The sequence below is a fragment of the Plectropomus leopardus genome, chromosome 19 (genome assembly GCF_008729295.1).
Source record: "Plectropomus leopardus isolate mb chromosome 19, YSFRI_Pleo_2.0, whole genome shotgun sequence".
Lineage (NCBI taxonomy): Eukaryota > Metazoa > Chordata > Actinopteri > Perciformes > Serranidae > Plectropomus > Plectropomus leopardus.
The window spans coordinates 4272780-4289456 of NC_056481.1; the positions used below are offsets into that span (position 1 = coordinate 4272780).

At 38.8% G+C, this 16677-nt stretch overlaps 1 protein-coding gene across 2 annotated transcripts in view; it reads left to right on the plus strand.

The window, feature by feature from the left end:
• LOC121958714 (thyroid hormone receptor alpha-B) overlaps nucleotides 1-16677 on the plus strand; it is a 190702-nt gene that overhangs the window by 19963 nt on the left and 154062 nt on the right. For both annotated transcript variants that reach the window (XM_042507811.1, XM_042507813.1), the window contains exon 2: nucleotides 11433-11515. The gene's annotated coding sequence lies outside the window, so the exon portion shown is untranslated. The remainder of the gene's footprint in view (nucleotides 1-11432; nucleotides 11516-16677) is intronic.

Consider the following 16677-nt stretch of genomic DNA (forward strand, 5'->3'; position numbering starts at 1 on the left):
CTTGTTATTCCTCTATGTGTATATATGTTTGTGTGTGTGTTAGTGTGTGTTAGTGTGCTAAGCACGGGAGTGTTGGCAGACCCTTATCTGACATGGGGGGATTAGCTGACCGAAGGCGACCCTTGGCCTTCCTTGCCCTCTGCCTGCTGTAGTCCTTCCCCTTGTTCTTCCACAGATTGTCACTTAAGCATGTCTGCTACTGTAAGACCCGACGCTGCAGACGCCCGCTGTACATTAACCTGCGTGGCTCCGAAGTCATACGTTAAGGTTTTAGAATGACTTACAAGTTTCCAAACATTTGTTTACTTGACTTTGTATTTTAGTATGCTGTTAAAGTGTCTGGGGGTGGTTGACGTGATGCTCATTTTCAGTGACAAATATAAAAAAAAAAAATAGTCATGTTTTATTAAAATCCACAAGCTTCAATACTGATTATAATGAAAAAAACCTAAACTTTTATGGAAAGTCCCAATCTGTACCTCATTTAGTAGGAGCATGGCATTGTGAATTTAAAGTGGTTCCCACCGTCGTGAAAATATAATCACAACAAATCAACAATGGTGAAGCATATTTCTCTTCATCTGACAATCTCCAAATGAAATATTAACAGGGGTAGAACAATAATATTTTTGTCAGTATTTCTGATTCTATTCATGATAAATATTTCAGCAATAGCCATCAAGATATTTAAATTTATTAATTGCCACTCAAGTAATAGTATTTGGCATGATCCATATTGCCTTCACATGCAGAAGAGATCAACAGGAAACTATGCAGCGTGTAATCCAGCATTACTGTAATGTGATCTCTTTGATATCATCCTCACTGAGCTGCGTTAAGTAACTGCTGATGTAAACATGTCCTGCTGCTGATGCTGCTTCACAGTAAAAGTTTTCAACTAGCAAAACATAAAGATGCTTTTATTGTGAAGGAGTTTCAGAATTATGAGACTTTTTGCATTAGGACCTGATAAGACTAGGACTGTAAACTTCTGGTCAACTGTTTGGTGTTTTGTGGACTATAAAACTTCACCTGACTTTCAATTGGCATGAGAGCGTGAAGATAATGACTGAATTTTCATTTTTTGGGTGAACCATCAATTGATGTCGAGCCTTGACAGAATCCACTTAAGTGGGCACACAGTGCAACCAGGTAGAGTGCACTCAGTGTGCAGTGGAGATTTAGTTAATCTGGAGTTAATCGCCAGATTTTTTCCCCCCCATCAACCAATCGATTGGTTTAAGAGTACGAAGGATTTCAGTCAATCAAGATTTTCTTTAGTCGATTACAGCCGTAGATCAGAGAGCTGTGTAGCTTTTTATAATCGTTTTCAATAAGAGTGCTTTGCTGCTTTTGCATTGCTGAATGCCCTACATTTTCTGGTCTTTACGCCTCTTTTGTGTTTAATGTATTGCAGTGAAGATGTAGTTATAGCATGCAGTGATGCTGTAACCACGCTGTACGCCATATGCTCGAACATATAAAGCCATAGATTATTCCATAATGTGAAAATGCTAATATGCCCTAAGCTACCAGGGGAAATTCCCCCTCATTATTGCATGTAATTGCTCTTAAGTTTATCCATCATCATGGCCTAATGTGCCTCAATTCAAATCTTCAGAAATACCATAAATATATATTTTTGTCTTTGCATCTAACAGCAGTGATCTGATTTCATTATTAGAAATGAGCACCAGTGTATTTCCAGCAAGTGAATAATTGATTATTGAACCGTCTCTGTCGGAGCACAGGCCTCTCATTATGCATACTGTTGAACACATACAGAACACGGGCCTGTCACACACAAACACACACACACATTTCAATAAAAGCCCACACAGACCACGCTATGCTTCAACTGGCAATGATCTTATATTCTCTGGTTTCTCGTTCCAGTTATCGCGGCTCCAAAGTGTAGATCAGATGTGTGTGGGTATTTCTGTTTTGTGTGTTTTCAGTGTGTAGGTTTGGGTCCTGTGGTGCTGCGTTTTCATAGAAACGCTGCGGCTCCAATGACTCTGATTTAGAGAGCTTCTTTACTGTAGATTAGAGGAAGGAAGGAAATTAGAGAGAAAGGAGGAGAGGGAGAGAGCAGAAAATGGGTCAGACATCTGAGAGCCAGGCAGTCCTTTTTTCTACGATGGGTGTCAAGACATTATCCAATTGCACCTCTTTCTCTTCCTCTTTTTCTCGCTTTTCTCTTCCTCTAGTGCATTTGTTTCTCTCTGTCTCTTTCTCTCCCCTCACCCTGCCTGTCCAAGGAAAAGTGCAAAGAGAGGAGAGAGTTATTATGCTTGGCATGTCTGCAGAGGACGGGCTTTAATTTGGACTCAGCCCAGCCGATCAATCTCCAGGTTGGCTCAGTTACAGCACCGTGTGTGTGTGTGTGTGTGTGTGTGTGTGTGTGTGTGTGTGAGTGAGAGTGTGCGTCTGAGGCCTTCTTGTAACAGCTAAGCTTTTAAACTATGCAAACCAGCAGATTGCTCTAAAAGTGAAGCACACTGGATTAATCCTGTGTGGAAATGTCTTATTCTATACAGAGAGCCGTGGAGGAACAATGAATTGGATTAGACCTGGAATGAGCATTAATGGATAAATCTGAAACAAAGTCAAAATAGGGAGGAAGTAAACTTTGTTCTGGCTGTGCAGGAGCATCAGCATCAGGATGAAAGTCCGAGTCTGTCTGTCACACATCTGACATGAGTGATGCTAATGTGTCACGGTGGATACTGTATTAAGCTGATTTGGGAAGGCGCGCTCCCTCACATAGATGAACACACATGTACTCTCAGTTACACTCAAGTAACTCTGGCTGATTTGCATAATATGCAAATACATGGATGTGATTCAGCGGGTGGTTTGGCAAAGTGTCAGAGAGCCTGCAACATTTCCTGTTGGAGGCTTTTCTCTGGCATGGAGAGCACTTAGCCCACTTCTGTTCGAAAGTCCCGGTGGAGGGCATGACAGCAGCTCTCATGAACAGACTGCGTTTCCCCCCAAGAACCCATTCTGCAGGGAACTCAAACACAGCGAGAACATTATTTAATGAGGAGGATAAGTGTAAAAAATTATGCAAAATCATACTCTTGGCAGAAAGACAATTTGGCCTTTTACTTTTCTCAATTAACTGATTGATTTGTAGGGATGGGGATGGAAACCTGGTTCTACTGAGGACCCAAGTAATGGATAACAAGTCATCTAAAATATAAAATCTGATGAACTATAATCTGTTACACAATAGACTTATATAATATTTTATACCCTCATACCATCCTGAATTTTTACCTGGGTGTACAGTATATGATGGTGTAAATGTGCAACAGGGACAGTGCTATTTATTTTTAGCTTCTCAAATGAATAATTAAGCAATAGAAACCCACAAAAGTTAAATTCTCACCTATTGTCCTTATTAAACACAGAAATACAACCAGTTGAATTCAACTTTCGCTCGGGCAAACAAGACTGGCGAGGCTTAATTGCCACTCGCTTTGAAAGCACAACAATGGACAAGTAAAGGTTAATTCTTAAAACTGAAAGGAAGTGTTACCCATATAATACCTCCTCAATAACCAGATTAAGGTGTCGGCTGGCTGAAAGGGGGATCTCTGAGGAGCTGCAAGTTTCTGTTAATGAGCATTGCTTGTTGCAGCCTTTCTGCTGTTGGAGGCCGCGCCATTTCCAGTAAATATCACGATATAAAACCTGTGCTTTCTGTTGGAAGAGTACAAACAAGGGAGATAGATAAGTACTCGCCCATCTTTTAAGTGGTTTCGTCCTTTCAGCCACAGCCGACATGATGTAACAGATAACAAAAGCGTGCATTTAGCAGATTCAGTGTGTACAGAAGCTTGCAAGCCCTAAGGGCATGGTGTAACATTCAAATGTTGCATTTCCCATAAAAAGGTTAAAACAAAAGTGTGTGCAATGCACCTTTTAAATAACAATAGCAGAGGAGACGCACAGCTGTTACTATTTCTGACAGCTCGAGAATAAGTTCTCAAATGTCTTGTTTTGTCCGACTGATAGTCCAAAACCCCAAAATATTCAGTTTACAATGATACAAAACAGAAAACCTTTACACTGGAAGGGCTTAGTATCATTTTTATGGGCATTTTTGCTTTAAAAATTGACAAAAATAATGAATAATATAAGAAGTAGTGCCGATTAATGAATTGACTACTTGTTGCAGCTTTAAAGGAGGAAAACATGGAAAAACATCTTAAAAGTATAACCAGACTACAGCATTTTTCCTGCGTATGGTCCTGTTTTATTTAAAAATGGAAGAGCGTGATGTTGCTTCTAATATGAAGCTTTTGACAAACAGCTCTGTCCCGAATGTCAGATTTGTCTAAAAAGATTAACAATGGCTGCAGTCTAGTTTCGGGAGATGCTGTCATCTTACAAGAGAGATTCTTTTTTTTTTTTGTTGTCGAGATTAAGCATCACAGTCTGCCTACAAAATTTTTGGTGTGCAGGACTGGCATGACGATCTGTTTGACACACTCTGTCAAGCTCATAGGGAGAGAGAGAACATAAATGCATGGAGACACACGAGGGGAAGTTTTCTTATTTTTGGCTTGATGAAATGAGCAGACAGGTATTTACAGAAAATATGTCTCTCACTTTCAAGAGGATGGCTGCAGAGCTTATATAAATATTTAAATACCATTTTGGCCTGAACGTGAGACAACCTTTCTTTTTTAGACTTATTGAAATTGAGAGATACGTTGATACGACAAGGTGAACAATGCATCTTCAACTTCAAGTGAAACAGTATTTTAAAAAAATAAACAAGTCTAGTGCTCTCAGTTTAGCATTTCAAAGAGATTCAGCTTTCACTGTGGATTCAGCTGTTTGTCCTTGAACACTCCTTTAAAAAAATGAAACATATGGTCCATCCAATAGCCCATAAATTTCACCTTTTGTGTGGCTTGTCCAAGAATGCTTTGAGTGCAGCAAGTGATAGGCATTCCCTCTGTTTTTCCCTCAGACTCACTGTCCTTTTTCCTTAACAGCGGACGTAAAGATTTACTGTGGCTGCCGGGATTTTAAGGCCGTCCTTTAGAGCTCAACATCTTGTTACGTGACATTTTGTGACATTGTTTAATGTTGGCTGCCGCACAGATGATTCTGTCTCCTGTCAATAACTGCAGCAAAGCTCTGTAGATGCTTCCCACTCATTTACACTCATTTGGAAAAACACATTACCAGTGATTTATCTGCTGTCAGCTGGGAGGAGCTTGCCAGTCTAGTTTCATTAAGGCTACAAACAAAACTTTTTAAGAGAACAGTTCAACATTTTCTTTCCAACAGTTCTGTAACATTTTTAAATTTTATTATTAGAATTAGCTATTAAAAGAAAAAATCCTAACTTTTTAATTTCATTTTTTTGCTTTCTCTATTTTCTCCCTAGACATTTCCCCCTAGCTTTTTTAAAATTATTGTACTAATTTTTGCAGTTTGTGGAACATTTCTTACCAACTTGCTTATTGCCTTTTTTCCAATGTTTATGAAAGATATTTATTTATTTATTTGGTAAGGGTTCAGAGGTTTAGATACATTTTTCAAAAATATCCACATTTGTTTTCTTTCTCAGACCCCAAAAGATTTCTAAAAAATTAAACTTGGTCTTTTTTCTGCGTGGTAAACATGGATGTTACGACCCAGTTTATAAAGGGAAAGGGAGGCAAAAAAATAAAAATTAAGTTATTTATTAACAAAGGACTTAGGATACCTGATACAAACAAAATGCCAATTGAGTCAGCCAATATCAAACCATCACAGATATATCACTTTTGGCTTTTATATTATGCACTATATGAAAAGTTAATTTTAACATAAAATAATCCAGAAAACAGGCTTATCCTAGCATAGAGATTATAGGCAGAGAAAATAGTTAGCCTGTTTTTTATTTAGAAATCTGCATTCCAGTTCCTCTAAAGCTTACTAATTAATAGTGTTTGTATCTCATCTGTTTATTCCATAAACAAAGACGAAATGGGGTTTTTCCCCATCTTAATAGTACATTTAGATTGTGGTGAGATTCATGGTTGTAAATAGGCTTCAAGGAACAACAAATATTCTTTCTTCTTTGTGGCTGTCTGTCTGTTGTTGTGCACTGAAGCACGTCAAGAAACCAGAGTGGCATGTTATGCCGTACACAAAAAAAATCCGGTCTCTTTCTTCTCGATTACCAGAATCTATCAGAGCATCCATCTGTCCTTTAACTGTATTTCCCGTCTTTACTTCCTCGTCTGATTGATTGTCAGTGATTACACTTCATTATCGGGCAAAGGCAGGGATATTAGTGAAAAAGGCTCATACTCTGTTCCCTTCTAATCTTTTATTTGCTTAAACAAATCACTGAAATAATTATGTTTACTTACGGTATTATTTTATGAGTTATGATACTTATACTAAAAAAAAGAATCATTTCAGAAAAAAATAATAATTGAATAGATTAAAAAAACAATAATAATTAAGATACAGAAATAAATAAAACAAAAGGCCACTAAACTGTTATCACTGTTTGAACCACTGAATAGTTTATCCAATACAAAAATACACTGCATATACACATTTAAATGTACATGCATATGTCCAAAAACTTGATGATGTTCAAGAGAAAACAGAAAATTCCTACATTTGAGAAGCTTAAAAATAAATTACAGACACCTCTTCAGTGAGCAGAATAGCTGCCAATTAATTTTTGTTATTGCTAATTGTTGCTTTAAAATAAAATAGTGTAAAAAAGTAAAAAAAAAAAAAAAAGGGGGGGGGAAGCAATCTGTAAGGTAAAGAGTACAAATCTAGTTTGACATTTGATGGCAGCACATGGACACATTTAGATCTTTACCAATGAAAGTATGAAGGTTGCGATACTTCGTCTTGCTGCTCAATAACAGGCGGTTTTAGCTGTTCAACTGGCTTCTGAACAGGACTGAATCATTAGTGATCAACAATCCTCGCCTGTATCTGTCTCTGTCTGTCTCTCTCTGTCTGATTAAAATAAAACGGAGGATATCCTGTAGATGAGCTTGAGTGCTGTCAGGTTTAACCCCGACTCCAAGCAGCTGGCCCTCTTATCTGTCCCGCCTCTGCCGATGCATATTTATCCCTCCCCGAGTGGTTGAGAGCTGGCTTAGCATATGGATTAGCCGGAGAATCAGATGCATGGCCGCACTGAATCGCCATCGCCGGTAATGAAAACAAACTAGTAGCATTGCTGTAAGCGACCTGAGTACTTCACCTTTGAACCGAGCTATGAAAAGGTCGCGCCTCGGTCTCTCAACTAAATATCCATTTATAACCCGACCTCTCCAGTGCATTCTGACAGAAATAAAAAGCCCTTCAAAAAGCTTTGCTGCCTTTAAAATGTGAGGGAGAATAGACTTTAGAAACCATCGCAGTTAAGTGGTTACTGCAACTGAGACCATGTTTTTCAATATATGCAGTATTATAACCTTTGAACACCGGGATTGACATTAGTTTCCTTTTGCTGCATTGAGACGCCATTCACAAGTATTCAACCCTTTGAGGCCAGAGAAAATTGGTATAATTTATCAAAAAAAAATCCCTGCAAATTGCAAGACCTGACTAGATTCAGAAAATATTTTGAAAACTGTAAATCATGATTATTTATTTTACAGAATTATTATAATTTTGAATCAGTTGTTTTTTCAACTAATTAACTTTTTTGTGAGTGCAAATTTGTAGGTAATTTTGTTTAACATTTTTACTCATTTCAAAACAGGGAAAAAGGCAATGAGCGTATCAGCAAGAAAGGTCCTGCAAATTACCAACAATAAGCAAAAGGTGACAAAAAAAATGATCGAAAAAAAATTGTTATGTCCAGAAAACCATTTCAGTTTTAGTGTTATTTTATTTTATTATTTTTTAAATTTTCTTCTAGCACTAGCACATTTCCCTGTTGTTATTTTGTAGTTTTTTTGTTTCTTTTTAAAGTTTTTAGGTAATTTTCTTATAACTTTTTTTTTTTACTAATTTCTTGCTAATTTTTGCTTCAGTTTTTTAAAAGATGCTCATTGCCTTCTTCCTATGTGAATAAAAAAAACCTCAAACCAATGTGCTGAAGTTTCAAAGGGTTAATGTTTAACTCCATCGTTTGACAGAAAGCTACACCGAAGGACAGCTTGATTTGTTAGACAGCTGTGAGACTGAGTGTCAACATTGGAGTGTCCCCGTGTCCGCCGTCTGACAGCTCAGGTGGACAGGTGAGAATGTCGTGGTGCTACTTGGCTGAATGTCATGAGATAATGACTCAACCCGTGTGCCAAACACACAGACCGTCATTACATAATGCCATTGTGTTTGTGTGTGTGTGTGTGTGTGTGTGTGTGTGTGTGTGTGTGTGTGTGTGTGTGTGTGTAGATTTTTTTATGTCTCATCAGAGCTTGAATGACAGGAAGTTAATGAAATACATTGTGAAATCTTTTGGGCTTGTCTTTACTTGCCACAAGCGTTTGTATTGTTGCAAAAATAATTTAACCACTTGTAGAGGTGTGTATCCTTCCTTTCAACACCGTACGTATCCAGATAAACAGTCCAAGATCAGATACTTTACCCTACAGATACATTTATAATGATATGTTTTGGTGTTCTGTGATTCAGAAGCAGATTGTGTTGGTCATAGGTTGAAGCTCAGGTCCTGGATGGACCGTATTTTCCCTTGAACAAGGCACCGAATCCCTAGCTGCTCAGGATACAGTGTCGTGGGGAACCATCATTCTGACATCTCTTATGCATTTAATGTGTGTGTGAGTGTGTGTGCACCAGTAAATCAAGAAAAATAACAGTGAAAAGAATAATTTCCCCTTTGGTGACAAATGAGGTATATTATTAATTTAGTATGATCCAAATATTGAATTAAATATGTCAAAGAAAATGATGTCTCCTGCCTCATAAACAGTCAGAATCAGAAAGCAGTTTTATTGTCAAGTAGATTTGCATGTACAAGGAATTTGTCTTGTTGTTTTTGTGCTTAACCTTTTAAACCTGGGCAATATGCTTGACTTCTTTCAAAAACATGGGAAGTAGGGAATAAGCAGCAAAAGAAGAAATGGCCCAAAACTTAGCAAGAAGTTAGTAAAAAAGTAAGAAAAAATTACCTGGTTTTTTTTAAATGAAAAGACAAACAATGAAAAGGTTTAAATACTTGTGAAAGGTGTCTAAAAGCAGCCCAAGATGACTAAAAGCAGCCCAAGTTTCAAAGGTTTAACGATAAAAAAGATGCAAACTATAAGAAACAAGTATTTAAAGTGAAGGAGCTGCACAGTTTTGCAAAGGAATGTGCAAAATATTTACTGGGGGATGTGCAGAAGCTTGCAGCACGATGGTTAAAGTACAAAGAGTATGTGCATGTAGGCAAACATGGGCATTTGTAAACACGGGCAGTGATACCGTGGATAGGTTTTTTAGCTTGTCTTTCAAAGTAGGATGAATATTTCACAAAAATGCTGCAGACTCGTATCATTTCCATCTGTTCCTGGGTTAGCCAGTATGTTTACATGATGTAAGAAAAAGTCAAATTCTTGCATTAGCCTGACTAAAACTGGGCTTTTAAGATACATATAAACATGTTAGTCCGACTGAATTCGGAATAACTCACCCAGATAAATCGATCGTAAGTCGAGCTATGTGTTTTTGTGTCCCTACCTTAAACATGCTGCCAGCCGCTGCCCAGGATGAGTTGGTGGTCTTCGCTTTGATGTATGATTCCTGTTTTGTTCACACTGTATCAAAGTTGGACCGCTGACCTGAAATAGACCTGGAAACCATCAGTACGATTCTGCATCACCTTTATCAAAAATCACTTTTTGCTCTGGAGGCCTTCTTGGGCTCGGATGGAAGTGAGAGGACCACAAAGTCATCCTTGCTACTTGATGACTCCATCTCTTGGCTCGTATTTGACATTTTTCCAACAAATACAACAAAATGCATCAAAGTCGGTGCAAAGGGTTTGCAGCGCATTGTTTTTTATGAGACGACGGATATAAAACAAACAAAGTACGGACGTGGAGTGCACAAAGCTGTACATAGCACTCTGATTTTTCTCTCGGTGTGGGAATATTCTGAGTGACCTGAAGCAGATTTTTGACACGAGAACATAGTGAGCCAGCATGAGAGTAGAGAGTCACACACACTGACGCACAGGGAATTATTTGGAAAGATTTTGACAGCTGTATTAATTTATTTCCTAATTTCATGCAGAATTTGTTTCAGATCTGCAGCTGTGTATCAAAGTAGCAAAGTCTCTCACTCCTTTATCAGTTCATCTTTACACCCATAACTTGATGATTTAATCAACTAATGACAAAGTGTAGAAAATGTAAAGTTTGCTGCAGTTCTAATCTCATTGTTTTCACATCCATTTCTGAACCATGTTTGTTTAAACATGTGTTTTTCATGTGAATTTGTGTATACAGAATGTCACTGTGTTTAGTGTTTATGTGCCTGTGCAAATGTTTACGCATGGGAAAACAGATGTGAAGCATTACTCAATTTGCCTCTGCCAGTCACTTTATTTGATCCAACGCACGGCGTCCAGATTCTGTCCTGTTCAGTGTAACGCGATTGAATGTGATGCACAAAGATCAAATGCAGTTTAGTCAAACAGTACATAACATCAAGGCCGAGGCTATTATGTGAATTTTTGGGTTAAAGTTTCTGCACAGGTATGCTGAGCATGCATGGGCTATCCACTCTGCACATTCACACGCTGGCAAGCGCAGTTCTTGTCCTCACCTTGATGATGTTTGTCAAGGCGTGACGGCTAATTATTCCATTTTGCTGCCAGAATTGTGACATCTACAGTTGAAGTATAAGTGCTAATGAAACCTGTCTCCTCAATATTGCCTCCAGCCTTTCTTTTATCGAAGTGCGTGTGTAAATAATGAGCGTTGTTGCATGAAGAGTGAGGTAGCCAAGGAGATGATTAATACCTGTAACCATGAATGCATTCCTGTGTGTGCTCCTGGCTCTTTGAACGTCTAGCGAGGTTCATACTATAAACTTCCCTTTGATTCCTCTGGCCAGCCTAAGCCTTAAGTTAGACACTTCATTTGGCTAAAGGATTAGACTACTAAGCCTTTTAGTGGTAAGCTGGTCACATGAAAATCTAACATTGCTTTGCATAGACAAGAAAACCTTGCACCTCCTTCGGGGATTTTCCTCTGTTGAACTCTGAGACTCCTCCCATGTCATCCTTGACTTGGCAGTGCACGCATGCATCAGTGGCCATGTGGATTTCCCTGTGTAGAGCTGTGGCTATGTGTAGGATTTGGCCAACACCATGTCTCGCAGGATCCTTTCCCGTAAGCCTTTTCACTCTCTGGAGTGTTTGGCCCGGTGGATGTTTTTTCTCCTGTTGGCACCGAAATGAAGGAATCACAGATTTTGTGTTCTGATTTCAGAGTTCCCTGAGAGCTGCGTTGGGATGAAAGCCGGGATGAAATGTAAAGAAACAACGCTCAAGTGAAGACAACTGACCACAAAGGTAAGAGATGTTTTCGTAGCTTTGCGTACACCTCTGGGAGGCTGACATATGTTCTGCCAAGTCCTGTCTCAGCACATAATTAACTGTGAACCGACATCAGTGGGATCGGTGGGGGTATAGTTACGCTGATACCTTGATAGTGTCAAGTCAAAAGGCTGGTGGGAAGGTGGGGTCGGTTTTATTTTTCCGTGCTGGAACACAGTGTCTCATTTCCACAGGTGCAGATATCAGATCCTGTATGTATAGTACATCTGAGCTGCACTGCACATATGTGTCACGGCCCCTCCCACTGTCTTGGAGGATGTCCTGGGTGACCTCATCAGACGGTTAGCCAACATAGGAGGGTCGACACCTGATTAGGCTCACCTGGGCCCTGTAGGATTTAAAAGCTGGGCCATGTGTTCATTCTGTCTCTGCCTTCCTATGCCCAACATCCATCACGGTCTGCTGCTTTTGCACCTGCAACACCCCCACTGCACACATGACACACATGTAGAGATCTACACACTCCACAGTTCATATGAGTACTTTAAAGAGACAGTTCACCCAAGAATCAAAAATGCATATTTTGTTTTCTTACCAGTAGTAACATGTTTCAGTTTAGAACAGGGATGCTCAACTTGCTTTGCCTGGGGGCCACAAGTGACGGGAGGCCAGGGGCCAGTTACAGCAGCCCCTTACATGTCACAAGACTTGAGGATGTTTCTTGGATTTAAGGATGTTTCTAGGACATTAGGACATTTCAGTGACTGTAGGGCATCTCTAAGATTGTAGGGTCTTTCTAGGATTTTCATATGTTTGAAGAATTTTAGGACCTTTACTAGGTTTTTTGGACATTTCTAGGATTTCAGGACATTTGAGGCTTAGATAGGACCTCTGTTTGGGGTGCGGGGGATCCTCCACTGGCACTATATATAAACAAGCTCTATTTTGATGTTCTTTTATGCACTCTGGCACCTTATGTGTACCAAAAGTACAAAAACAATACACAGTGCGAATCACTTTATTTTTATTGGGAATTACAACTTTTTTCGGGAAGGACACCCGGCACCCTAGTAGGGGCCAGATTTGGCCCTCGGTCCATAAGTTGAGTATCACCGGTCTTGATTGTTTTGGTATGAGTTGCAGAGTTTTGGAGATAACAGCCGTAGAGATGTCTGTCTTCTCTCAAATATAATGGAACTAGATGGCACTCAGCATGCAGTGCTTCAAGTGCGTTTGTCTCCTGGTGGGTGTAGTTCAGTAGAAAGAAAATAGTTCCTTCATGAAACTGCTCACAACAAGGTCTGTGGTTTATCTTGAGTAACCAGGTCATGACTTCTGGAAAGAGACATTGCTGTTGAGTTTGTCAATTGTATTCTGTTGGTGCGTTGAGCAGCACAAGCCAAGGGCCATCTAGTTCCATTACATTAGAGAGAAGGCAGACATCTCTATGGCTGATATCTTCAGCACACTGCAACTCACACCAAAACAATCTAAACTGATAAATAACACAAGGGGTGAGAAGGAAAATATGTATTTTTGTTTTTTTAACCAGCCCTTTTATAAATCAGGCTTTTATAAAGTAAATCTCTTGCATTGTCTCCCTGCTTGTCATAATCTCTGAGCTAGTTCGTCCACATAAGTTCAGCTCTCTGACATGTTTATCAGCTTCCTGTGCTTTTTGCCTGTCAAGACTCAGCTTGAAAATGATCCAATCCAAATACCAAAAAGCTGCAGCTTTCTTTTCTGAGAGCTTTCCCTCATCTTTCCAGATGTATGCACACAGCTTTCTCTCTGTCACCTGCACAGCACCAGAGTGTCACATATACGTAGACATTAGCAGGTTTACGTGTTGTACCAACCTTCATTTACAAATCAAATTGTGTGCAAGGAGACTTTGCATTTTCTCATTCTCTTTTGCATAATCATGTACACTTTTGAATATGTTCTATGAAACTCATTACAGTTTGGATTATTTTTTTTAAAAAACAATCCCTTTGTCACCTTTGTGACAACAGGTTTTTTTGGCAGTTTTTCTTCACATCTGCTTGCAGCGAGCCACTGTAGCAGTGAACAGCTTCCTGAAGAGCGTTGTCTTGCACAATCATGAATATGGTCTTTTCCCTTTCGCCATCGACACTATCCGGAGGCTAACATGCTGCGCGTCAGTGACAAGTCGTACCTTTGCTTCACAGCAGTGTCATGTTGACTTATGATGCTTTTCATGTTGCATTTTGGTGATTGATATGTGTACTCAAGGCCGAGGTGCAGCAGGTTAACCCTTTGAAACCTGAAGCAACATCACTTTTTTTGCGTTAGTTTCAGATACCGTTCATAAGTGTTTAAATCTTTTAAAGCTGAGCAAATTTGTTGAGCAGTGTTCCAAAAAGTGCAAGAAATAATTAGATTTAGAAAATAATATTTAAGAAAGCGAGGGCAAATGTGTAAGGGAAAAAAAAGAAAAAAGGTAAAGGAAAAACATTATTCATAATTATCATAATTACACATTTAAAATTATGTTACAAAATTATAAAATATTTTTAAGCCTCTTTTCCACCATGTACATTTGTTTCCTTACTTTCTTTTCTTTTTTATATATGTTTTTAATTTTATTTATATATTTGTCTATTTTTTTGCTTATTTTCAGGTATTTTTCTTGTACTTTTTACTAATATCTTGCAAAGTTTTGGGACAATTCTTCTATCATAGCTCATTGCCTTTCTCCCATTTTCTTTATTGAATGAAACCAAGACAGACTGTTCAGTTGTCAAACGGTTAAAGCAGTGATTGTCAGGGTTTCACGGCACTTTATTGGAAATAAATGAAGAACTGAATTAGTTTTAAAAGCTTAAACTCAAAGAAATCCCTAATCACTTTTTGTTGGCTGATAAAGCAGACACGGTAAGCCTGATTAATGCTGACAAGCTGCATCTGCAACCTTGAAATGTGATGAACTGCATATGAAATGCTGACATTATTTTTATGAGCTACTTGTTCCAAATGCTGGAAGTCATAATTCAGAACCTTAATTAAATATGCATAAATCATCGATATTTGACATGTATGAACGTCTAACCCGGAGGCTCCAACAACAGAATCGTGACGCATTCAGTGAGAACCTTTCACCAGAGATCACTGAGTTCACTCCTGATTTTAGGTATTGGAGAGTGGTGCTTTGGTCTTTGGCAGGGTGCAGACACCGGCTCACAAGAGCCAAGTTTTATTTTGGCCTCTGGCAAGTGACATACGGCTTGAGCGTGTTTCTATATGCTGCACATATGTGGATGTGAACGGGTCCTCTTTGAAATTGACGTGGCTATATCTGATGCCACGCGAGAGCAAGTTTTTTTTCCGTTTTTGAAGCTGTCTCCTTCGAAGAACTTGAATCAATCACAACTTGTGTAAGGCTCAGGTCTGCACCACATGTCAGTCAGATTTGTGTGGTGTGTGCATTTAATGCTCAGCAGACTATGACTACCCATAACACCCGTCTCTGTGGGTGATGTGATGTTATGTGTCTTGCTGCCTCACAGCGATAAAGGAATACTTTAACCCCCTAACAACCATTTGTTTATCAATAAGGCACCCTGTGTTACGTTGAGTTTGTGATGAAAACTTTATTTTTCTTGTCTGCATACACAGTCAACAAAGAATCCAAAAACAGAAAATTCTTCGTACATTTGAATTTATAAGGGTCCACACTAAAAAACTGCAAAACTTTATCAAAACATTTCTGTACAGACTCTCACACAGCTCCCTCAGAATAATCAAAGTGTCATTTATCCAGTCGTATGCTCATTGCTTCCCAAACAGACTGACCCTCTGACAGGGAACTGAACAGGAAGTTAAACTCAGTTGTTGCGCTCTTCAAAGCCAGACTCCATTGACAAAAACATGAATTTTACTTTGCTGATTCCTGGAGCTGCTGGTCTATGGTTGCCTGGATTGGTAGTTTGTTTGTGTTGTTGCGTGACTTTGGTGAATCTGAGTTTACCCTAAAAAAATCACCAAAGTCACAAAATAAAAACAACAAACTATCTGATTGAGGCAGTGGTAGACCAGCAGCTCCTATTTTCGGTGAAGTAAAATTACTGTTTTTGTCAGTGGAGTCTGGCTTCGAAGAAAGTTAAATGAAGTTTTACTGTACGTTCAGTTCCCCATCGGAGAGGGCTGTCTGGGAAATACTGAGCATACCACTGCATAAAAAAGACTTGTGTTATACTGCACATGCTGTGTTTTAATCAAGTTTTGCTGTTGTTAAATGTGGACCCCTATGACTTCAATACATCGAGGATTTTCTCTGTTTTTGGAGTTTTGGATTCTTCTATTGTAGGTATGTGAGAAAAAGTTTTCTTCACAAATTCAGTGTAACATGGAGTGAGTATTTGATCATGAATGATCACTTGGGGGGGTGAATTATTCCTTTAACGGGGTGTGCTGATAAAAATTGTTGCCATTTGCAGTGGCAAGTACAGAAGAAATTGACTTTGATAGAAGTTAGTCACATATTAGAATATTACTTGAGTAAAAGTCTGAAAAATATCTCATAATTACTGTACATAAGTATTAAAAAATAATTGTACTTAAGTATTGAAAGTAAACGTATTCGTAAATGCTGTTAATAAAAAACCAAGGGGCCAAAATTTTTAGAATTATGACTTCTTCATAACACCTTAAAAGTGGATGTTATGGTACACGTAAAAAACAAGTTTTTTTAAACGAGTAAAAGGATTTAAAGAACAAAATCCAGTTTTTCCATCCCTCCTATTCCTTCAATTTTCCATTTGTCCCTTCCTACCTTCTCTATTTTGTTGTAACTTAGATAATCAGGTGAAATGTAGTGAAGTAAAAGTCAAAGTTGATAGAAATATAAAAACTTGTTAGATGATACTTCTGGTCATTTGTCATTTGAACCAATGACAGTGACGATCAGTGCAGGCTGAAAATGAGTGTTTTGTTTTGTCTCTGCTGATAAAACATCCACAACAGAACCTCACTTCATTTATAGTAGACTCACTCTTCTGTTGTTCTGTGCGGAGTAACTTCACATCAGCAATTAGCCGGCCTTTTTAAGGGCCCAGTTCATGAATCAATACAAAGTGGCTTCTGTCAGAGGGATGAGAGGTGAGCACGGACGCTGCACCGGCGCACACGTCCCGCCCTCCTGCTTCTCGGGTGGC